We start from the raw sequence: 24901 nt of genomic DNA, 5'->3' as shown, positions 1-24901 counted from the left end.
CTATTTAAAAGTTTGTCTAAATTGAAGTATGTATATACATTTCATGGTGAAGACAAACCAATCCACTTTCCACCCATATTCTTTGTGATAGGTAAATAAATGCATGATGATGACCTTTATATCATTTTGGCATCCTTCGGTGTTTATGTTTTTATTGTTGTTGCTTCCCTCAGATATGAAAACAAAGGATGTAGTGGAGTTACAATGCCATTTTATTCTATAAGTTGTGAGGATTTTGTGGAGTAACCGAACTCCTGGGAAGATTAGCTGAAAAAATGTCCATCTACAAATTTGACCCCAATGTTATGTTTTCTCATTAGAAAATACAGTTGCAAAATCTGGAAATCATAACCTATTGATTGAACTCTACATCTGAGGAGGCATGTCTTTGGTTGGAAAAAAAATATTTATGCTAATAAAAGGGTAATATTCTAATTAGACCAGATCAACCAGGCATCTTCCAGATGTCTGACTTCCTTCCAGACAAAGCCACGGTGGCAGGGGCTGAGGCAGAGGCAGTTAGGGGCAAGAACAGGCTGGCGCGATCAGGTCTGTGGCGGGGAGCAAGCACTTAGGGGTGCGATCAGGCAGGCAGGCAGAGGCAGTTAGGGGTGATCAGGCTGGCAAGGGCACAGTTAGGGGCAATCAGGCCATCAAGGAAGCAGTTAGAAGGGATCAGGTCGGAATGGGAGCCATTAGGGGCATCAGGCTGGCAGGCAGAGGTGGTTTGGGGCGATCTGGAAGGCAGGCAGAGTGGTTAGGGGTGATCAGGCTGGCAGCAAGCGAGAGGTTAGGAGCCAGTGATCCAAGATTGCAAAAAGGATGTCTTGTGAGATCTGGCCTAAACTGGCATTCGGACATCCCCCAAGGGGTCTGGGATTGGAGAGGTTGCAGGCCGGGCTGAGGCCCCCCCCCCCATGCACGAATTTCATGCACCAGACCTCTAGTCCCTGAATAAAGAAGGTGTTTCTAGTTTTGCTTTCTAGAAGGCTGAGTAGATAATAACAAGTTATTTTAGGACCATTCTTTGCTGATGATTATCTTTTCTAAATTAGTTAAGTACCTAAAAACTAATATCATAATTTAATTTTTCATGAACAGTTCTGAGCAATGCAGGGTAAGTTGCAAGTTATCAATTTAATTCAGACCCAGATCTCATGAAAAGCTAAATAGATGGTTTGTTTACTGAGGGATACATTTAAGGAATCATGTGTCACACTTCTGAGAGATTCCATTATTATCATATTTATGATTTGTAATGAAAATTAAAAATTATGTAGTTTATGTTTAACATGACAAATAATTACAAATAAAGAATTTCAGGTAGTATGATTAAAATAAAATTCTGTAAGTAATCATTGCATCAGTTTCTGAAATAGTGGCACATTACAATATTTGCCATGTCTCTGACACCCCCTTACAGCATACACTGATCTAAGATTGCAAACATTATTCAGGCCCTACTTTCTCTAAGATGCCATTTGAAACATGATTCATAGTTGCTTGTAGCTCTCTCTAATTTCTAACTACTTTCCCATCATCTCCAAATGTGCATAGGCCCTATTGTAACTTAGCAATGCCTTTATGATTATTTTCAGGGCTTAAAATGTATTTTATTTTTTAATCTTTATTGTTGAAAGTATTACATTCTTTTTTCCCCATTGACCCATTCTAGGCTGCCCCTGCCCCCCATCTCAGGCCCTCCCCACATTATTATTTGTGTCCATGGGTTATGCATGTATATGCATATGAGTTCTTCGGTTGATCTCACCCCACCCACCCACGCCCCCACACTTTTATTATTTGAATGTCACTTGGTTTTCCTGTAAACTCCTCAGATAATATTTTCACTTCAACAACAATTTTTTAATCCTATCCAAGGAGTGAGGATTATTTTGTCATTGATTTATTTTTTTACTTTTATTTTTTAGCAAAGAGTGGAAGGAGAGAGATAGAGAGGCAGAGAAGAGAGAAACATTGATGGGAAAGAGACATATGAATTGGTTGCTGCCCACACATTCCCTGACCTGGGGCGGGGATCGAATCTACAACCCATTGAGCCATGCCAGCCAGACTGCTTCCACAACAATTTTATACAGCATGCACATTTTAGCCACCTGTTAATCTGAATATTTATTTTACACATTGTTCTTAACTTCACAATTGTCTATGGTCAATATAAATGAGAAGAATTTACTTCATTCATTTATATATTCATGAGTTTAATTTATCATGAATAAAGTATTAAGTGTTTTTTATGAGCCAAGTAGTCTGTGCTAGGAAGTTAGGTTTCAAGAGAGGCATATAATAGTTTTACGTGTAAACTTCATTATTCAACCAAATACTAATCTATCTATTGCTGTGAAAGTATTTTGTAGACCTGGTTGGTTCACTTCTAGCATCAGTTGACTTGAAATAAGGATAACCTTGCTAATGTGGGTGAACTTAACCCAATCAGTTGAGAACTCAAAAAAAAAAAAAAATGAGGTTTTTCAAAGGAAGAAGAATTTCTGCCTCAAGAATTTGGCATTAGCTCTTTGCCAAGAGTTTTCATTCTGCCGACCTCCCCTATGAATTTCAATCTGTACATATGCATGTCTACATATATAAAAGCCTAAGTAACCATTTAACTGGTAGCTATGACGCGCACTGACCACCAGGGGGCAGACACCCTGACCAGTAGGTTAGCTTGCTGCTGGGGTCCAGCCAATTGGGACTGGGCAAGATAGGCTGGACACACCCTCGAGCCCTCCCACAGTCCCTTCCTGGCCCCGATCGTGCACCGGTAGGGTCCCTCGGCCTGGCCTGCACCATTTCACAAACTGTGACCCCTCAGGGGATATTGGAGAGCCAGTTTCAGCCTGATCCCCACAGGCCAGTCCAAGGAATCCCCCTGGTGCACAAATCCGTACACTGGGCCTCTAAATTTATATATATATAAATGTATAAAGACACACACACACACACACACACACACACACACACACACACACTCCTGGTTGGTTCTGCTTTTCTGGAGGACCCTGACAGGCACAATGCAGCACTCTCTCTGCAGTCTATCTAATGTTTATTTACCTTCAGTGAGCTCTCTCATGTATTGATCATTCTTTCACTTATTCTATGCCATTGATGTTCTTTCTTCCTCTCTTACGTGGTTTAAATTTTGTAGTAAATCAATGTAATCGCTCCTTTGAATACATATACTCAATTGCCTTGTACCCTTTTATTTTTATTCTTATGTACTCAGAACATTCAAATCCTTGGTTAAACCTAATTGGACCAAACTCTGTACACACATGGGCAGCCACTCCAGTGAGGGTAGCTGGAGGAAAGCACTCTAGACACACTGATTTGCCTTATGTTAAATTCATGACTGAAAAGCTCATGTGGGCTCTTATTGCTTCTTACACATTCCCATTACCAATGTCCAGGATGACTGGTTAACATCTTACCTTTTCTCTTTAAATATCCCCCACCTCTTTTTACTTTTTCTTTCATTTAATGACCTTGATTTCTGCTTTCTCTGAGAAGTAGAAATAATCAAAAAAATAATTCCATAATTGTCGTAACTGGCACCCCTGAGCTGTTAAATCCAATCCTCACCTTCTGTGAGTATTGGCTGATAATTGTATATCACTGTATAGTTCTCCAGAGATTTGTCCTTAAACACAGGTGTTATTTTTTCCTTAGGTGCTTACACTGCCCCTTCTCACTTCTCTGGGCAAGTGACCATCAGCCAATGACTCACTGATACAAGAGCATGCACCTCAGTTGCTTTTCTTAAATGTCATAAGTTTTTTTAAAAAATATATGTTTACTAGAGGCCCGATGCATGAAATTTGTGAAAGAGTAGGCCTTCCTTCCCCCGGCTGCTGGCACTGGCTTCCCCCTGGGACCCAGGACCAGGGCTTCCCTCACAGCCCCTGCTCATCTGAAAGGACTTCCGGTCTAATTAGCATATTATGCTTTTATTATTATAGATTGATTTCACAGAGGAAGGGAGAAAGAGAAACACCAATGATGAGAGAAAATCTTTGATCAGCTGCTTCCTGCATGCCCCACATGGGACTGTGCCTGCAACCTGGGCATGTGCCCTGACCGGGAATCAAACTGTGCCCTCCTCATTCATACATCGATGCTCAAGCACTGAGCCATACCAGGCACCCTCATAAGTTTTTCTCCCAAGAGCCCTCATTGAATAAGTCACTTGCAGAAGAATACCCATCTTCATATCTGCTTTAGGGAACTTAATCTAGAACACACACATTGCTACCATCATGTACCAGCATCTCTAGTCACCCATTTTAGATTGCATCTTATTTCTACATAATAACCATCTATATTCGTATCTGAAGATATTCCCAAAATCTTTGCAATAGATTCAGTCACCTCAAAATACTCACAATATTGTCTAACCTTCTCCCCTGTTTCTTCTATGTTATTAATATTTATCCCTGAATTTTACCACTTTTATTAACACTCTTAGTATTCTGCAGTTTCTCCTCTTTGTTTTTTTAAATTAATCCTTATCTGAAGATATGTTTATTAATATGTTTTCTTTATTGATTAAAGTATTACATATGTGTCCTTATCCCCCCATTGCCCCCCACCCTATTCCCCCACTCATGCCCTCACCATCACCTTCCTTTTGTTAAGGTGTATGTATTCATTGGTTAGGCTTATATGCAGGCATACAAGTCCTTTGGTTGACCTCTGCCCCTTACCCCCACCCTCCCCTACCTTCCATCTGAGGTTTGATGGTCTGATCGATGCTTCTCTATCTCTGGTTCAGTTTTTGTTCATCAGTTTGTTGTTCATTATAGTCCACAAATGAGTGAGATCATGTGATATTTATCTTTCTCTGACTGGCTTATTTCACCTAGCATAATGCTCTCCAGTTCCATACATGCTGTTGCAAATGGTAAGAATTTCTTCTTTTTTAGCGCAGCTTAGTATTCCATTGTGTAGATGTATCACAGGTTTCTAATCCACTCATCTGCTGATGGACACTTAGGCTGTTTCCAAATCTTAGCTATTGTAAATTGTGCTGCTATGGACATAGGGGTGCATATATCCTTTCTGTCAGGTGTGAGATGGTACCATATTGTCGTTTTGATTTGCATCTCTTGGATGATTAGTGATTTTGAACATGTTTTAATATGTCTCTTGGCTTTCCTTATGTCCTCTTTGAAAACTATCTATTTAGGTCCATTGCCCATTTTTTGATTGGGTTGTTTATCTTCCTTTTGTTAAGTTGTATGAGTTCCCTGTAAATGTTGGAGATTAAACTCTTATCGGCGATAACATTTTGCAAATATGTTCTCCATGCATTGGGCTTTCTTGTGTTGTTGATGATTTCTTTTGCTGTACAGAAGCTTTTAATTTAGATGTAGTCCCATTTGTTTATTTTCTCTTTATTTTCCATTGCCCTAGGAGCTGCATTGGTGAAGATATTGCTTCGGCATTTGTCTGAGATTTTGCTGCCTGTGGATTCCTCTAATATTTTTATGGTTTCCTGTCTTACATTTAAGTCCTTTATCCATTTTGAGTTTATTTTTGTGTATGGAGAAAGTTGGTGGTCTAGTTTCATTTTTTTGCATGTATCTGTCCTATTTTCCCAACACCATTTATTGAAGAAACTATCTTGACTCCATTGTATGTTCTTGCCTCCTTTGTCAAATATTAATTGAGCATAGTGGTTTGGGTCAATTTCTGGGTTCTCTATTCTATTCCATTGGTTTATATGCCTGTTCTTGTGCCAGTACCAGGCAGTTTTGGGAATAGTGGCTTTGTAATACAGCTTGATATCTGGTACTGAGATCCCTCCTACTTTGTTCTTCTTTCTCAGGATTGCTGCAGTATTTGGGGTCTTTTTTTTTTTATCCCAGATGAATTTTTGGAGAGTTCATTCTAGGTCTGTGAAATATGCCGTTGGTATTTTAATGGGGAGTGCATTGAATCTATAGATTGCTTTGGGTAGTATGGACATTTTAATGATGTTGATTCTACCAATCCATGAATACGGTATGTTCTTCCATCTGTTTATGTCTTCCTCTATATCTTTTTTTTCAGTGTCCTATAGATTGATATTTTAAAGAAAGAGAGAGGAAGTAAGACATAAAGGGAAAGAGAAACATTGATGAGACAGAGAACATGAATCAGTTTCCTCCGTATGTGTCCCAACCAGAGATCTAACCCCCAACCTAGGTGTGTGCCCCTACTGGGAATTGAACCTGCAACCATTTAGTGTACTAGATGACACTCCAACCAACCCAGCCACCTGAACTCTCCTGTTTTAATAATTATGTTTTCTTATTCCTTTCTCCTATTTATTACTTTGTTCATTTCTTCCCTTTGCAATACTTCTAGGAACTGATGACTATATCTGATGTTTCCAACTCTTTTTCTTTTATCTTATTTTCTCTTAAACAAAAGAAGTAAACATCTAAAATGAGGTTTTATAAAACAAATAGGATTAAATTCTAGGGATAGCAAAAGCAAAGCAATTTATGGAATACATATTATGAGTTATGAACAACACAAGACACTTTCATGGGTTGAATTACATATGTCAATGTTATAGATTCTTTTTTACTGTCTTCTTGCTCCTTTCATCCACTTAAATAATTTAAAAACCATAGTAATATATAAAAATGCAAATGAGGTGAGAGAGAAACATCAATCAGTTGCCTACCATACAGGTCCCAGCTGGATATCAAACCAGCAACCTTTGGTTCCCAAATCCATATTCTAGCCTAATATCTTTTTTTGCCCATCAAATTCTAGATAGATATAATTGTACCCAGGGTTAATGTAATGTTAATATCTGCATCAAGAATGTTTAGTTATGAAAAACAGAAAACCCCTTCTCATAACCATTGCCTCTCCCTTAAGATTCTGCTTCCATAATCCAGACAGGATGAGAGGGAAGGCGAAAGACTGAAGAAGCATGCCAAATGAATTACCTACTTTTAAAATAATTTTTCTAAAAGTCTTCACCAGTAAGTTCCATATAAGTCTTATGGGTTATAATTGAATAACTTAGCCACTTGCAGCTACAAGGAAATCTAGGAAGTGGATTATTTTCAACATCAATGCAAAAAGCCAAGTTAAGTTGTTTTGGGTGTTTGTAAAGAAAAGATGAAATGAATGTTATGTACCAACTGCAGTTTCAATATAATTACTTTCAAGATTTTTATGTAATAGTTTTATTATACTACATAAACAATTATTACACTGTAAATCACAATGAGATTATTATTTTGCTGAAAATGGTAGCACACAAGTATCATTCAATAATTCATTTTAATTATGTAAACTATTTATAAACTGGTAAGTTATGTACTACTAATATAAGAATGTTATTTATTAGTAATGTCCCTATAGACACACTAAAGGTAAAACAAATTCCATTCAACCAGATGGAAATGGAATAATTTAATGATAAAATTGTAACATATAGAAAGTAAACCTTTTTCATAGAGATATCTAAAATATGAGTAAATTTATAATCTATTAACTTCTAGCTGAACACAAGTGAGATAAAAATACTAATGTTTTATTATTGTTTTGGGGAGCAGGAGAGGAAAAATTTAAAACAAAGTCATTTTAAAATAATCTGAAGTAAAAATCATAAAACGGTAGATATTAAAATGCCAAAATAAACCCCAAAACTCAGCAGTTATACCACCAGATCTTACAGTCCACAATAAAATCAGAATAGGCAAAGAAGATAGGTCAATGTAACATAATGGGAGGAAATAAAAAAATAATCAATTATTTATCAAGTAACTTATTAGATATTTGATAAATGCATGATTTCAATTAAAATATATATTTTAATTTTACCGTGCATTTTTTTTCTAGAAGTGAAGACATTTGAAATGCAGCGGTAAGCCTCTAATTACAAGAAAAATATAATTATAGATTAGATTATTAACTAATTAATTAATTTATTCTAATCTCTTCTGATCTTTAAGTTAATTTTTTTTAGTGTGTGCTGCTTTAATCCTTGGCACCTATAAAATGATTTATTGCAATTCCTACAATGGAAGTGGACGCTTCAGAATTTCTATAGAGGGACAGCAAACTTGTCATAAGAATAAACTAAAGAAGTGTTTTTTTTTTAAAACTTTATCTAAAATTGATTTTAATAGAATCAAATACTCATATTAAAAAATGGATATAGGGCAATAAAGATTTAGGTGAGTGGAAGGCTAAGGTCTTTCCTTACCAAGCTAACTCTAGACACTATTGCTGCTAATTCAAACTCTTATTTACATTTGATCCCGGTTCCTGGACTTCTGAATACCAAAATCTGATATTTGGAATTATTGACAACCCAACATGACCTTTTCATTAACTTGTACTATGTCCCTCTGCTGCCCTCATTTGGTCAATACTGATTCTTCCTCTACGGTGGTGAGATTTATTCCTGGGGAAAAATAAATTAATACATTGCTTTCTGAGCAGTTTTGTAACCTATTTTATCAGCACATGATTGGTCTTGAAAAATCCTTTAAGAGGGTAGATTTTCTCAGTAGTCCTAGATAGGAAAATATTTATAGGAAATGAGCATGACAAAAGTGACAAAACATTTCTGCTCTTGTCTTGTGAACCAGTAACACTGAACATATGACTGCCATTAGAGTGGCAAAAAACTACTTCAGCCCAACTGCACTTTCTCTTGTGGTATGGAAAATGGGAAAAAATTTAGATATACTGTATTAGTATTTATAGTGCATTCTTGTTTTCAAATTAAGTCTATATAGTCATAAATGTCACAAGTCTTGTGATTCCAGCCATTCTACTGGGCTATAGTTTGATATGTTGAACAGATATTGATTTATGATGTTTCTATTAACTTTTTTGACAAGAAATTCAATTTTGAATAAAATGGGTATTAATTAAATTTCATTGTAGAAACATCCAGTAAAGTATCTTCACTTGCAATAATTTCCTTTATTTGTGTATTTATTAATGTTGAATATATTGCATTAGAGACATACATAGAATGTTTTAATTCAGTCTCTGCCTTTGTAATAGTTACAATGAGAAACTCCGGTTTCTGTGTTAACATTAGTAGTTCAGCTACTTAGTATCAGATAAGTAGCAGTATCTCCATAAAACCACTCGTTCCTTTCGGGAAAACAGAAACTCAGACATACAATGTAGAAATATTTGCATCCAAATATCTCATAGCCCACACTATCTTAGATTTCATTGAAATAAAGTTTAGAACACCACATTATGCAATATTTGGATTTTTAGGTTGTTAGGGGATCAGCATTATGTTTGGGCTTAAGTGTAGTTCATACTATTTATATCCCAGCTAAGAAAAGAGCAATATGCAAATTAACAGTCATTTCGTGACAAAGATGGTGGCACCCATAGCCACAAACCTGGCAGCGCCGGCTGGAGTCATGGAACCGGTGGACACACAAGCCCGCAGGGGGTCCAGACCCCAACCCCAGCCCTGTGAGGCCATAGCGCTGGGCTGCTGGGGCCGAAGCCAGCAGACACACCTCGCATCCCTAGGTCCCCTCCTCTCATTTCCAGGAAATAAAATGTCTGCTGTGTGCCCACCTTTTGGCACAGCCCCTGCCCGCCCTGGTGACCCCGGCCCCAGCAGGCAGCGCCGCGCAGCTCCCGATCACCCATCTTCCCATACCTTACATGGACAAATGCTTGCAGGCAAAGTCAGGAATTCAGGCCCCTGATATCAGCTTCCAGCTCTCAGGGCAGTGCATGGGTGACTGAGGGGAGAGCATGGGGATGGTGGGATCGCTCCCGCCCTGCCGAAGTTTCACTTTTTGTCTGCGGGTTTGCTCCCGGCCCGCGTGAGCTATCCCGGGATAAGTAGTTTTAGTGTCCAGGGGGACAGCTTGGCACTGCAAGGTAAAGGCTGGTTGCATTGTCTGGGGTGCGGGATATGCTGCATGGCATGGGGCTGGGCCTGTCCGGGGCTGGGGACAGTGGGAGGGGGTGTGTCTTGGAACTTCCTCCTATGCCTTAGCCTCTGCCTCCAGCTGCCACTACCACTGCCGCTGCCCCGGCTGCCTCCTCCCAGAGGTATTGTTGCAATCCTCCTTCCTTCTCCCCCCCCCCCACAGGTGCCTCGGGAGCCCCCAGCCTCCCTGGGCGTGAGTGCCTCTGCGGTGGCAGCAGTGCAGGCGCAGGGGTGGAGTGTGCACCTGCCTGAGCGGAAGGGCCCGCGATGCGGAAGTGCCAGCCATGGTGCAATCGCAGGGTACATGCCATTGAAGGGAGACCTGGAGTTTTTTGGGAAGTTCAGATCACAGTCTGGGTGGAGTTGGAGCCCTTCCCTGTGTGACTCCAGCCTGGGCCTTTTTGGGCACCCAGGGGGCAGGGCCACACCCAGCTGCTTAGAGCTTTCACAGAATCCCAGTTGTCACTGTGGAAGGGGCCAGTTATCCAAGCCCCACTTTATAGTTGGGGCAGCTGAGGTCCAGAGAGAAGGAGGGCCTCCCCAGAAGTCAGTCACTAAAGCCCAAACTGTAATGAAAATAAATGGCTCCCAATTCCTAATTTCCATTCTCCAGCATTTCTCCAGCACCCACAGACCAGCAGGGGTCGGGGGCAGTTGGGGGCGATCAGGCTGACATGCAGAGAGGTTAGGGGCAATCAGGCAGACAGGCAGGTGGGCAGTTAGAAGCCAGTGGTCCAGAATTGTGAGAGGGATGTCCAACTGCTGGTGCGGGATTGGGTCTAAACTAGCAGTCTGACATCCCCTCGGGGGCCAGGGTGCAGGCCAGGCTGAGGGACCACCCCCCACCCCCTGCACAAATTTCATGCACCGGGCCACTAGTATGTATGTATGTATGTATGTATGTATGTATGTATGTATGTATGTATATGACAGGTGTTGCTCAGTGTTTGAGCATTGACCCATGCACCAAGAGGTCACAGGTTTAATCCTAGTTTGCGGGCTTGAGCTGTGTTTCTCTCTCATCAGTGTTTATCTTTCTCCCTTTACCTTCTTCTCCCTCTAAAAATCAATAAAAACATATATATGATTATAATCCTAAAAAGCTATAGTTTGATATGTTGAACATGGAAACAATATAATTTTACTAAAGCTAAAGCTGAAAAAAATAAATACATTGTCAAGTATTACTGCAGATAACCTTTTTAAGTTGAGTGTAGCTAAAACTTTTGTAGCTTCTAGAAAATACTTAGTTTAAGATAATGAAAAATTGGTAACAGTCTACTGCTGTGCCCTAGAAGGCTTGGCTCAGTGTAGAGAGCATTGGCCTGTGGACTGAATAGTCCCGGGTTCAATTCCCTCCAAGGGCATATGCCTGGTTGCAGGTTCAATCCCCAGTAGGGGGTGTGCAGGAGGCAGCCAATCAATGATTCTCTCTCATCATTGATGTTTCTCTCTCTCTCTCTCTCCCTCTCCCTTCCTCTCTGAAATAAAAAAAAAAATACATATTTTAAAAATATCTATGAGCTTCGACAAAGCAATGGAGTACAATATATTCTCCATAATTCATTCCAATTTCATTGTAGTGCTCATCGACAGATATTCAAAAACAGTAGGGGAAATGACCAAATCATAGTTGCCATGGTGAAGTATCTAATGTAAGAGAAATTGGTGGAAATGACAGCAAATTGAGAGAAAAATACAGCAACTTTTTTCAGCTCCGTAAGTGTGAGGAGGATGGAAGTCCAGAATATGCAAACAGTGAAAGTACCGGGGTTGAAAGATGAGCAGAGGAAGAAGACAATCAGGCGATAAAGTCTCTCTGAGACTAGAGAAGACTGGATGATAAAGCTCAGTGTTCAGTAAAGTAAGCAAGTGTGCTAGGAACTCAGACTGAAAGGCAGAGACAATATTTAAAATGAACAAGGACGTTATACTGAAGTTAAAGCAAGTTAAAAGCAATGCAGAAACTATGAACTAGAGGAGAATTCAAGAAGACTGAAAGGCAAAGTAAAGATGGATTTTGGATTTTTCATCTCCGTTAGTTTCAGTCTTAATCTCTCAGCCTTTAAAATACCGTAGCTTTGTCACAACTGCCCAAGGAAAGTTACGTGTTCTTATAACATCTTAAAAGTATAGCATGCCAAGAAATTAATAATTTCTATTTTGTTTTGGCGTTTCTCCCCGCCCCCCCCCCTTTTATTTTCTCACCTCTCCTATTATTTCCTGTCCTCTCTTCGTTCTCCTGCCCTCCTCTCCCCTTCCCTTCTCTTTCATTCTCTTCTCTTTTATTTCCTTCATCTCTTCTTCCTTTCTCCTATCAACTAATACAGATCACATATATGTATGCACTGACTCAAGTATTAGTTTTCCTACTGGCAGTAAACCCCTCTCTAACTTGCTTTTATAATTTAGCGTGTATAATTTAACCAGGCTAAATTTTCTAGAACAAAATGCTGGCCTCCTAAATTCATTTCCCAAGATGCATTATAAAATAGCTTTCTATTACCTATTTAAAATATTTCTAAATTTTGGAATTGCCAGAGCCTTAATTATTTACCCTCCATTGATATTTTAGAGTATCACTCTTATTCTCTTGCATTTACTATATCTTAATGAAATAAATGTTTTATTATTCTTCAACCTTGCTTTATGCCAGTGTCTCTAAAACATTCCCCCAAGGTTCTGCAAATGGTGGATTTTAAGCAAGTACATACTCTAATTGTCCTGAAAAATAATGAGAAATTTCTCAGAAGAATTATGTTGTTTACATTATGGCCCCATTATAACCATTTTGAACATAACAAATTATATCTATTGGTATCAGAGGAAGGCAAAAATATCAATGGTTTTCATTGATAAGGAGAAATGGGCGATTATGAGAGATTTTGCTTTCCTAAATCTATCAACTTTCACAGAATTAACCATTAAAGAGAGTTGAATTTCTATGATTGGTACAACATATAGCTTATTTACATTCTTTATATTTTATCATAATATTTTGAGAATCATAATTCATTTAAATCTGTGATTATTCCTATGTTATTTTTCACTGTTTCATAAGTTAATTCATGATTATCACAGGTGCACAAAGTTCAAAAGCCTGTCAAAAACGTGATGTCATGAAAATTAATCAGACTACCTGTTTTTATAGTAAATTTAAAAAAACTTTTTGTCCAGATTCCTATCTCTTCTTGAGACAATTTTCTAAAATGCATACTTATAAAAATTTAATTTCATAGAACTTTTCAAACACATGCTGAAATACATGACATTTTGTACCATTTCTCAATTATCGTTTTTTATTGTGTGTTGTAAAATTATTTCTTAGATATTGATGCCAGAATTATATCTAATTCTTTAAATTGATTTTTCAAATTTGATATATGGGGGAGCTAATCCAACTGTTTCAGCTTTCAACTTTATTAATTCCCTTTCCCTATGCATATTGGCTTACTTTATGTTTCTCCCTGTTGTCCTCATTTGAATTCTGAGTTCATTTATTATTTTGAGGTTTGTTGTTTTTACTAAAATGTAACTGCTTTCATTTTATTCTACTACTTCAATCAGCTTCATAAAAGTGCATTTTAAGTATTGGTCAGTAATATTTTAAGTGAATTATTGCTTAGTTTTTCTAAAATAGTAAATAGCAAGTTTTATGCCAATGTATCTCTCCATGATAATAAAACACATGATGCATTTTTAAAATTTGCCCTTTATTTTCTGATCGATGCTGCTTAAGGCAGCCACTGGGCATGGTGTGGCTAGTGCTTTGATCTTACTGTCATTTCTTCATTGAAAGCCTTTGGAACAATGTTGTTTCTGTCAAAATTAACATGATTTAAAGTTGTTATTTTCTCTCATTTAAAATTATTGTTTTTAAAGTAAAAAATGAAAATGGTAGGCATTAAAATTTAAAAATTGTACTTTTGAATCCTTATTATGGGTGAGCACATAGCTAAGATGAAGCGTATATTTGTGAACCAAGAATAATTTTAAGGAATTTATTATTTGTATCTGTGATCAAAAGTTTGAAAAATACAAGCATGCAATGTAAATTGATATACTCTTTTTTTAAAAAAATATATGTGTTAGCCTTTTTAGCCTATGTGTCTACATTTTGAAAGATATGAACTTTCTCATTCATTAGAAGTGGTTGAAGCATTGTCTGTACACCAAATTGTCCATACTACAAAAAGGTTGTGGGTTCAATTCCTAATCAAGGTACATACCAAGATTGTGGGTTCATTTCCAAGGGTGCAGATGGAAGGCAACCAATCAACATTTCTCTCACATTGATGTTTTTCTTTCTTTCTTCCTCTCTCTCTAAAATCAATAAACATATCCTTAGGTGAGGATTTTTTAAAAAGTCCTAATATATATCTATCCTGAGTGGCCAGATTATTATGACTGGCCAGATTATTATGACCACCCCATCAGTACAATGAAGTGAATTAGTTATGCAAATAATAATAATAATAATAATAATAATAAAACCTTGAGAGTATTTGCTTAGGAAGTTTTCCATATTTAGTATTTTTGGAAGTGTCAATGAAGTACTGATGGGGTGGTCATAATAATCTGGCCGGTCAGTGTATATTTACCTGTGCTGCACAACATGATTTCACATTAATATCACAATTTTCATTAATACATGATTTGTGTTAGTCTTGCTTCTTTCAATATAAACATTGCACTGGTCCACTTGATCAGGCAGAGTTCTACTGAACTGTTCACATGTATGATGAAGCCATTCAAGAGTACAAAAGTTCAGGTTTTTTTCAATTGCTATAGGCTATTCTTACCTCTTGCCTGAATTCCACTCTCATGAATATGTATTACCTGTTTCATATGTGACTACCAGTGTTCGCAAACCTTTGAATATAGCATAGAGAGGGGGAATATACACAACAGCAGATAAAGCCCCTCTGCATTACTGTGAAAGGAGCCAGTCAGTACATGCGTAATATGTGCCAGGGACAAACCAATGAAGAAAAATGAAGCTGGTAGGAAGTCATGCTTCCAGAAATGGTTCTAAACAGCTTTATAACCAACTCTCCTGCTGAGAATAACTAGGAAAGCAGGAAGTAAGGATTGTGATGCCAAGATCCCAGAGAGTGGAAGTCCAGTCAATGAACCTAATATTCAGTGTGGCTTTTCTCATCAAGTCATTTGATGATTGAAAATCAGTGACTGGATGTCTTTAAGAGTGAAAAGAACTGTCAGAAACATCGTGGGGATGGAAAACAAAAAATGGTGTTCATAGCACATTAAAGATGTCGGGTCTTGATAGTCACCCCGTACTCTTAATCAGAACCATAAAGGGCGACATGAAAATATAAAGGTTACTGAGGAAATGGCCAATCCTGAAAGACACTGAGGCCAACTTCCATTTAGTGCAAACCTGTGTAAGTTTGACTGTGCCTACCCATTTGCTTCATAGAAGAATAAATGTGCCCTGATTGAAGAGGATACTATCTTGAGATTCTTTCGCCCATGCTATCTAAAAACCAAGTAAGCCAACAAAGTCACATACAAAAAAAGATAAGAATTGACCAAAAAGGATGTGCCATAACAGACAATAGAAACAAATCCATAGTATATCCAGTTATGCCAGGATTTAAAAATAATACAATTAAATTGCCAAGTAATTAAATTACATGGTTGGGGGTGTCAGAAAATGATTCAAGAGTATAAACAAATTTTAGTAAAAATATGCAATAATAATTGAAAATAACACCTGTCTGCATAATAAGGAAGTAGTCAATTAGAAAATAAGTCAGTAGAAAATATATACCCCAAAGTGCAGAAAGACAAAATGAGGGAAACAAATAAAAGAGCATAACAGATATTTGGATCAAAATAGAACGTTTTAACATGTATGTAATAAAAAAAAACATAAGAAAAAAAGAGAATGGGAATGGGTTAATGGAAACATATGAAGAAATAATGGCTGAGAGAAAAAAAGGCTAAAAATCTGTACACATTTAGCAAATCTAGTAAAAACTCAAAGGCATAGAAAATTATGAGCATAACCAAAGAATACAGACATGTTATCTTCAAAATATTAAAACTAAGGTAAACAGCTAATTTATTAAGAGAAATGCATGTAATACAGAAAACAAGGAATTATAAAGTACTCAAAAATAATAATAATAAGCCTACCAAATCAGAATCTTACAGTTCATGTAATCATGGTTTTTTGCATGTATTTGTGCGATTATGTAATGGATGGTCTTTGTTCATTAAGCTCTGAAGTCCTTGAGGGCAGGGGGTATGTCTAGTTTTGATTATCAATTTATCCCAGGCTCAAAAAAAACACCCAAAACCAACAAGGTTTAAGATGCTTGAGAGAGAAGGGGATGATAGAAAAAGAGATATAGATTAAAATTTAAGAAGGGGGATTTCTCAATAAATGTTTGTTTATATGACTTTAGGATCACTTCTTTATTTGAGATAAAAGGCCTTATATTGACATCTTGAGGGAATATATGTGAGAAAATTGGGTTAGGGCCAGATAAATTAGTCATTGAGGAATTATAATGGCAGGATCCATAAAGGAAAAGTAAGGGAGGGAGAGCACAAATTGCCAAAAACTGTGCACGGGAGGTTTTAAGATGAAATTCATTATTTCTGAGACTGGAGATTTTGACAGCTGCTTCAAAATAACAAGATTCCCAAACAAGGATCGTTTTAATACTGTCATTCATGTGCCTGTCATAATTACGACCACATAAAAGGAGGCGTATGTAGCACAATGAAATACTTAAACTTGCCAAATGGAATGAAGTAGGCATGTGGATCTCAACAGTAACTACTTCCAGTGTGTGTTTTTTGTTGTTGTTTTTTGTTTGATTTTTCTGTATCAATGGCCATCTTGGTTTTGAAGGACAGATTATGGAATCTTTGGCACTCAAAGGAATTTTAATATTAAGCTTGATTTATTTTTTGTGACTATAATATTGATTTTTATCAAGATATAGAAGACCGAGAGTTTTTTTTTAAGTATGTTTTTATTGATATTTTACAGAGAGGAGGGGAGAGGGATAGAGAATTAGAAACAGCGATGAGAGAGAAACATCGATCAGCTGCCTCCTGCACACTCCCTACTGGGGATGTGCCTGCAACCAAGGTACATGCCCTTGATGGAATCGAACCTGGGACCCTTGAGTTCACAGGCCGACGCTCTATCCACTGAGCCAAACCGGCTAGGGCAGACCAAGAGTTTTGAGCAAGGCAATTTATTGTTAAACAATGCCTCCTAATAACATTGAGAACTAATGCCCAATATAGCAATATAGGAATGTTTAAAGTTGGTTTAAATGACAATAGATTTAATAACAAAATTTAATGTCATTAACTTAAGACATTTATATGTTATTTGTAGATTATATATATATAATATATATATTATATATACTATATATATATATACAGCAGGTGGGATGCCCAAGGACTATGGGTTTGGGAAGACAACACCTTGTGGTTTGCCAGCAATCAGAGACAACTCTTCTGTGTGTAGTGATCAGGGAGCCAAGTGACATCAGTTCTCCTTTTCATGCTTTTCTTTCCCAGGTGCAGCCTGTGATTCTGATGGGAACTGGCAGATCTGTGCCTCTGCCTCCTAGGACCTCCCTCTCTAGGAGGCCATCTACAAGGGGATCTAGGTGACATGCTGATGGAGACCCAGCTTGCCAGGGACTTAGGTTTATCTTGTTATGTTTGCTACTGGTTACAAATTCTATTTTCTGTACATTTAGTCAGACTAAAGTTTTCACTGTGTTTGTTTGGCAAAATGAATTAAACAGAAGGTAAGGTTTTAAAAAAAAAATATATATATATATATGTCATTGCATTTATATTATAAGTTGGATGTTTCTTGGATGGAATCTAGCTTGAAATAATGATGAATTAAAAGGTAGAAAATATTAAAACAATATAAAGCACACTATTAGAACAACAGTATTTTTTATAGATTTATTTTATTTTTTTAAAATATATTTTATTGATTTTTTACAGAGAGGAGGGAGAGGGATAGAGAGTTAGAAACATCGATGAGAGAGAAACATCGATCAGCTGCCTCCTGCACACTCCCCACTGGGTATGTGCCTGCAACCTAGGTACATGCCCTTGACCAAAATCGAACCTGGGACCCTTGAGTCCGCAGGCCGATGCTCTATCCACTGAGTCAAACCAGTTAGGGAGAACAACAGTATTTTTTAATAAAGATAATGTTCACAGTGTGATAAAATGTCAGCTAGTGTCGCAAGGGATCTACATTCCTATAGCATTAGTCCAGCCTGTGATATTTACCAGCACCTCGCTGACTACAAAATCCTTGGCAAATACACATAGGTAGGATCCGCAATCCTGATTATTTACACAGATGCAGGGCTTTCTCATGACATCTAATGTAGAAGTGGTTATTAAATCCCAACGTTAGATCACCAGTTTTTGTTCTTTATTGTTATTTTATTTATTTTTCTTTCTTTATTACATTTATTGAGGTGACATTGATTAATAAGATCACGTAGGTTTCAAGTATACATTTCTATGATACTTGATCTGTATATTGCCTTATTGCATAATAAGACAGGCCCTGATGAAACTATGGTAAATTCATCAGAAAGAATGTGACCGGTGTGACTAACATCACCTGTCAGTCACACCTTTCGCACTTTATTGCCATTGAGCATGCCTAATGTCCTTGCTATTTTCTTGCCTATGATAATTCCCTCGCTGCAATTTAATCACCTACCTTATTTGGTTGGTTTGCCAGGTAGATAAGAGTATGATCCTAAGGCACCAGCTGATTTCTTTCTCTTCATTTGAATTAAATGTAAAAAACTCTCCTGTGCAATGAGCTGTGCTTGTGGGGATAAAAGGTTAGAAGGTAAGTTGAGTCCAGACAGTTATTAAAGGAAAAGGAAAATGGAAATCATTACCGTGGTTGTTGGGCAATATAAGAAAATAAAAGAAACTGGGTGATGCCCTAAATTTAAAAGCTATCATGCTGGAGTTCTTTCTTTCCCAGAAGGAAATAGTAGTAAGTATAATTTCTACTTCTACTACATCCTCATCACAATGACATTAATATTACTGCTGGTATTATTGTACTTTCAGTAATAGTAATAGAAGCAGCAAGAGCAGTAATAATAGTAATAATGATAGTAGTTAAAGTAGTAACAATACTAGTACTAGCAGTTTTTATAGCATCACTAGTTTTCTAGTATTTGTGGTGGTATCATGATGGAGGTAGTAGTTGGTATTATTATTGCAGGACTTAAGTTCCTAGCTGGGAATTGATAATAAACTTAAATGGCTTCATTGAGGAAAGTTTAATGAAGGATTATTTATAGATCATAGACAGAATAAATAGAATTAGAATTAACAAGAGATAATTAGGAGACCTGTAGTGCTGTAGTGCTGGAAATATTTTTGAGCTGGATGTGGAAAGGAGTTATGCAAACTCAATGAGAGTTGTAGCCATAAATGATGAGCCCCTTACAGGAGCAGGTCTTTCTGTATCAAGACTCTTTACTTTTCTATATAGAAGAAAAGAGCACATATTCCAAATTGTTACTCCATCTGCCACCACTGTGATTTGAAACATTGATTATCTGGACTACCAGAAGACAAAGGCATAACAACAATATTAGATCAATATAGTCAGTGTAGACAAAATTAGTAACCTTAGTAGCACAGAATGCTGCTTTTTTTTCAGAGTTCTGTGCATTTAGTGATACCTGTAGCCCTGGGAAAGGCATGGCCTTTTGTACTTTCCTTTGACCCCAAGGATTTATTTTTTCTCTACCTTCTTTATCCCATTTTCCCTTTGGTTTGCGATGCTTGGAGAATGTACTCTAGTGAGGTGCAATGGTAACCCTCAGTGGTGCTTGTCAAATATGATTTGGTTGGTGAAAAGCCAGGAACAAAAGTAGGAAATCTAGTAGAATGAACAGTGAGCTAGAGGGCAGGTGACCCAGACTCCAGATATAAACTAGTAAGGAGCTGTGGGATTTAGAGATAACCTTTTATTCTCACCACCATGCTGTGAGATTTTTACTTCAGGCAATCCCCATCCTCACAATGACTTGTATTCCAAAAGTTCATCATTTTGTCAGTACCATCTTATGAGCACAGACACATTTCCCCATAGCAACGCTCTTCTCAAGGAAGCTCACAGTGTCCCATTTATGGGTATTTCTTCTTGGAGCCATTTGATTGCATGGTGTGTGTTTTAGGAGGTGCCTAATATTGTGTCATGGCTGGTGATGGCAAGCAAGTATCAACCTTAGCAATATACATCCATTTATAAGCAAGTGTGCACACACATACGCACAGAATGGGCGGTCTCTTACCAATTCCGGATAAAGGCAGTCTCAGAATTGTCATTAGTAAATCGATGACACATCCTTAGGGACATTACCAAGTGCTTTTGATAAGCATAACCATAACCAATATGACCTCCCCATAGCTATGCAAGGTAATGTGAATAAAATAAGGATTCTGCTTATTGAAGATAGCAAGAGAGAAGCTTTTATGAAAACAACACACTTAAAAGTTGTCTCTTCCCCACCCCCAAGATTAAATGCAATAAGAGCTGCCTAAAGTATTTTTTCACAGTGATGTTTATAACTAGGTGATTTAGTAGATTTTTAGAGACACACAGAAAGTCAGAAAATATAGAGCCAGCTTAGTATAAGCCACAGATCTTTTCTACATCCTTTCCCATGAGATGCTCCATCTGTGCACTAGCTTTGATCTGGAGTCACAAACAAACACTATCTGTTTATTCAAGAGATCAAATGTTACTTTTGGTATAGACCCTGGGGAAACTCAGAAAAGGGACACAAGCTTTGGGAGTACGTTGATTTTCAAAGTGTTGATCTGAATAATCCATGACATATTTAGTTTCATCGACTGTTAGAAGACACACATGAAGGTGATGAACTCACAGGGCTTTGTTCTCCGGGCATAAATCCCCTTTCCCTTTGCAGTAGTCTCCTTTTATATTAACACAGCAAGTACTATAAATGGAAAAGCCTGCCTTATCCATCCTTTGCTACTAATCTGGCAAATGTTCCTAGATTTTCTCTGATTTCACACTTTTATAAATATTAAAAACTATACATACTCCTCAGATAATTGCTTATTCTTGTATGCCAGGCTTTAAGCTAATTTTTTGGCAAGTTATTAGTAGAATGCACATATTTTTAAATAGGCTGCATTTTTAAGAGAAGTTTCAGTTTTACAGAACAATTGAGCAGAAAGTTCAGAGAGTTCCCATACTCCCTCTGTCATCCTCACACTCAATTTCCCATTACTAACGTATTGCATTAGTGTGATACATTTATTACGACTGATGAACCAATACTGATATAATATTAACTAAAACCCATAGTTTACATGAGGGTTCACTCTTTGTATTTCTAAGTATTGACAAGTGCATAATGCCATGTATCCACTATTATAGTATTATGTAGAATAGTTTCACCACACAAATTCTCTGTTCTCCAAGCCTCTGACAACCCCTGGTTTTTACTATCTCTATAGTTTTGCTATTTTCTAGACTGTCATATAGGTGAAATCATACAGTAGGTAGCCTTTCAGACTGGCTTCCTTCACATAGAACTGTGCGTTTAAGTTTTCTCTCTATTTTTTTTTTCATCTTGACAACTCATTGTTTTTATTTTTAAACTAGAGGCCCAGTGCATGAAAATCATGCACTGGTAGGTCCCTAGCAGCTTCCGGTTGCCTGCTGGGTAGTCCCTCCCTTCCCCTGGTCACCTGCTGCCGCCTCCGGCCAGGGCCTCTTTCCCTTCCCCCAGCCAGCCCTGCCCCCTGGTTGAACATCCAGACAAACCTCCAGTAGAGGGGGCAATTTGCATACTATGCTTTTATTATATAGGACTAGAGGCCCAGTGCATGAAATTTGTGCATGTGAGGGGGGTCCCTCAGCCCAGCCTGCACGCTCTCCAATCCGGGACCCCCCAGGGGATGTCCGACTGCCTCTTGCAATCTGGAATTGCTGACTCCTAACTGCTCACCTGCCTGCCTGCCTGTTCACCCCTAACCCCTCTACCTGCCTGCCTGATCACCCCTAATCACCTCTGCCTGTCTGATTGCCCCTAACCACCTCTGCCTGCCTGCCTGATCGCACCAAACTGCTCCCCTGCCAACCTGATCGCCCCTAACTGCTTCCCTGCTGGCCTGATTGCTCCTAACCACCTCTGCCTCGCCTCACACCTGGGACCCAAGATTCCCTTCTCCGGCTCGTCGCAGGCACCCAGGACCCGGGCTTTCCTCCCTCTGTCTGGCCGCAGGCACCCAGGACCCAGGCCAGCTTCACTTGGGCTGGCCACAGCCACAGGGGACCGTGGACGGGCTGCTTTGTCTGGGCCACAGCCACAGGCATCCAGGACCATGGTGTGGGTGGCTTGTTCCTCTGCTGGGCTGCAGCCACAGGCACTGGTGCCCAGGACCACAGGGCAGGTGGCTTGTTCCTCTCCTTGGCCACAGGCGCATGCACAGCTTGGCGCCTGAGACTGAGGGGTGGGCGGCTTGTCCCTCTCCCGGGCCGTAGCCTGGCTGGTCCCCATTCCTCTCTCCCCAGTGTTGAGTGTCTGAGCCGTTAAGGCGTGACGGCATGAGGACGTGACAACCATTTGTATATTAACTCTGTATTATATAAGATAATATTCCATTGTATGGGTACAGCATAGTTTGCTTAACCATTCTCCCACATCTTGGTAGTTTCCAATTTGAGGCATTTGTGAATAAATCTGCTATAAGCAGTCTGTGTGCAGGTATTTGCATAAGTTTACAACCCCTTTTGGTAAATACTTAGGACCACAGTTATTGGGCTGTCTGGTAAGACTGTTTAGCTTTGTAAGAACTGCCAAACTGTCTTTAGAGTGTCTGTGCTATTTTTGCATACCCACCAGTAATGGATAGGAGTTCCCATTGTTCTACTTCCTGACTGGAATTTGGTGTTCTCACTCTTTTGGGTTTTATCATAAATTTATTTTGCAATTTTTTTCTCCCAAGTTGTATTTTTTCTTTTCATTCTCTTAATAATCTCATTTGTAGGACTACAGTTTTATTTTAGTAAAGTACAAGTTAACTTTTTTGTTTGTTTGTTTCATGAATCATGTACCTAAAAAATCATAATCATACATAAGAGATCTAGATTTTCTCCTATCTTTTCTTCTAGAAGTTTTATAGTTTTGCATTTATATTAGGTCTACAACTCATTTGAGTTAAATGTTGTGAAAGATGTCATTTGGGGTCCATATTAATATTTTTTGCAGGTAGATATTCAGTTGCTCCAGTACCACTTGTTTAAAGGATTATCACATCTTCATTGAATTTCCTTTTCTCCTTTGCCACAGATCAGTTGACTAAATGTATATAGATCTATTTCTGGGCTCTCTATTTTGTCTGATTTATCTGTCTATTCTTTCACCAATACTGTACTCTGCTGTCTTGATTATTATAACTTTATAGTAAGTTTTGAGGTTGAGTGGAGTCAATCCTCAAACTTTGTTCTGTTTCTTTAATATTATTGGCTATTCTGGGTCTTTTGCATAGCCATACAAACTTTAGAAATCAGTTTGTCAATATCAACAAAATAACTTGCTGGGATTTTTATTTTAATTTTATTGACATTATAAATCAACATGGGATACCTGACATTTTAACAAGATTGAGTCTTCTTATTCATGAAATGGAATATCTCTACTTTTTTATCTTTTATATTTTTAAACAGAGTTTTGTCGTTTTCCTCATAAAGACCTTGACATACTTTGTTAGAAAAACTGAGTAAAACTTTTTATTATTTAGTTGTTTTCATTTGATGCTAATAAAAAATAACATATTTTTCTTTAGCCCGTCATCTTCATAAGATGTGCATTTATTTAGTCTTAATAGTATGGTGATTAAGAAAGTTTCTTTTGTGCCCAGATCGTGGCTCAGTCTCAACCTATGAACCATGAAGTGACTGCACATGCCTGGGTTGTGGGCTCAATTCCTGGTGTGGGGCATGCAAGAGGGAGCCAATCAATGGTTCTCTCTCATCATTGATGTTTCTATCTATCTTTCTCCCTTCATCTCTGAAATATATATATTTAAAGAAAAAAGTTTCCCTTGTTTATTTAATTACTGTAAATGATTTAAAGACTGTCAGTTTTCTTTCATGTTATGAATCCACCGTTTTATCCATTCTGTATCTGTTTAAAGCTTTATGTTTATGATAAATTCTGCATGAAAAGCTAAATCTACTTATGTGTAACTAGGTCCCCTTCAGTTTTGTCTTGTGACTGTGTAGGATATTAAGGGTAGATTCTTTGATAAATTATTGTGTTTAATTTAGTGAAGTCTCAAACATTAAACAATTTCAAATATTTTTAAAAATATATCTTTATTGATTTCAGAGATAAAGGCAGAGGAGAGATAGAAACATCAATGATGAGAGAGAATCATTGATCGACTGCCTCCTCCATGCTCCCTACTGGGGATCAAGCCCTGTAAGCTGGGCATGTGCTCTTGAATGGAACTGAGCCTGGGACACTTCTGTCTGCAGGACAATGCTCTAGCCACTGAGCCAAACCAGCTAGGGCTCAAAGATTTATTTTTAATAATGTTGACTGAGTGTGGTCGTTACCATTATTTGAGATAATAAAATGAACTTTACCAACATCTCTACACTCACAGAGTTATGTATGTATAAATTTAAATTATCATCCTACCTATATAATAAAGAGGTAATATGCAAATAGACCATCACACCCTTGCATAAGATGACCACCCTATGTGGTCATAAGATGGCCACCCCCATGTGGTCACAGATGGCTGCGCCCATTTTGTCATAAGATGGCCTCCCCCATGTCATCACAAGATGGCCTCCACAAGCAGGGGAGGGCAGTTAGGGGTGACCAGACTGGCAGTGGAGGG

This window comes from Myotis myotis, unplaced genomic scaffold (genome assembly GCF_014108235.1).
Source record: "Myotis myotis isolate mMyoMyo1 unplaced genomic scaffold, mMyoMyo1.p scaffold_m19_p_5, whole genome shotgun sequence".
Taxonomy (NCBI): domain Eukaryota; kingdom Metazoa; phylum Chordata; class Mammalia; order Chiroptera; family Vespertilionidae; genus Myotis; species Myotis myotis.
Note: the sequence above shows the minus strand (reverse complement) of the source record.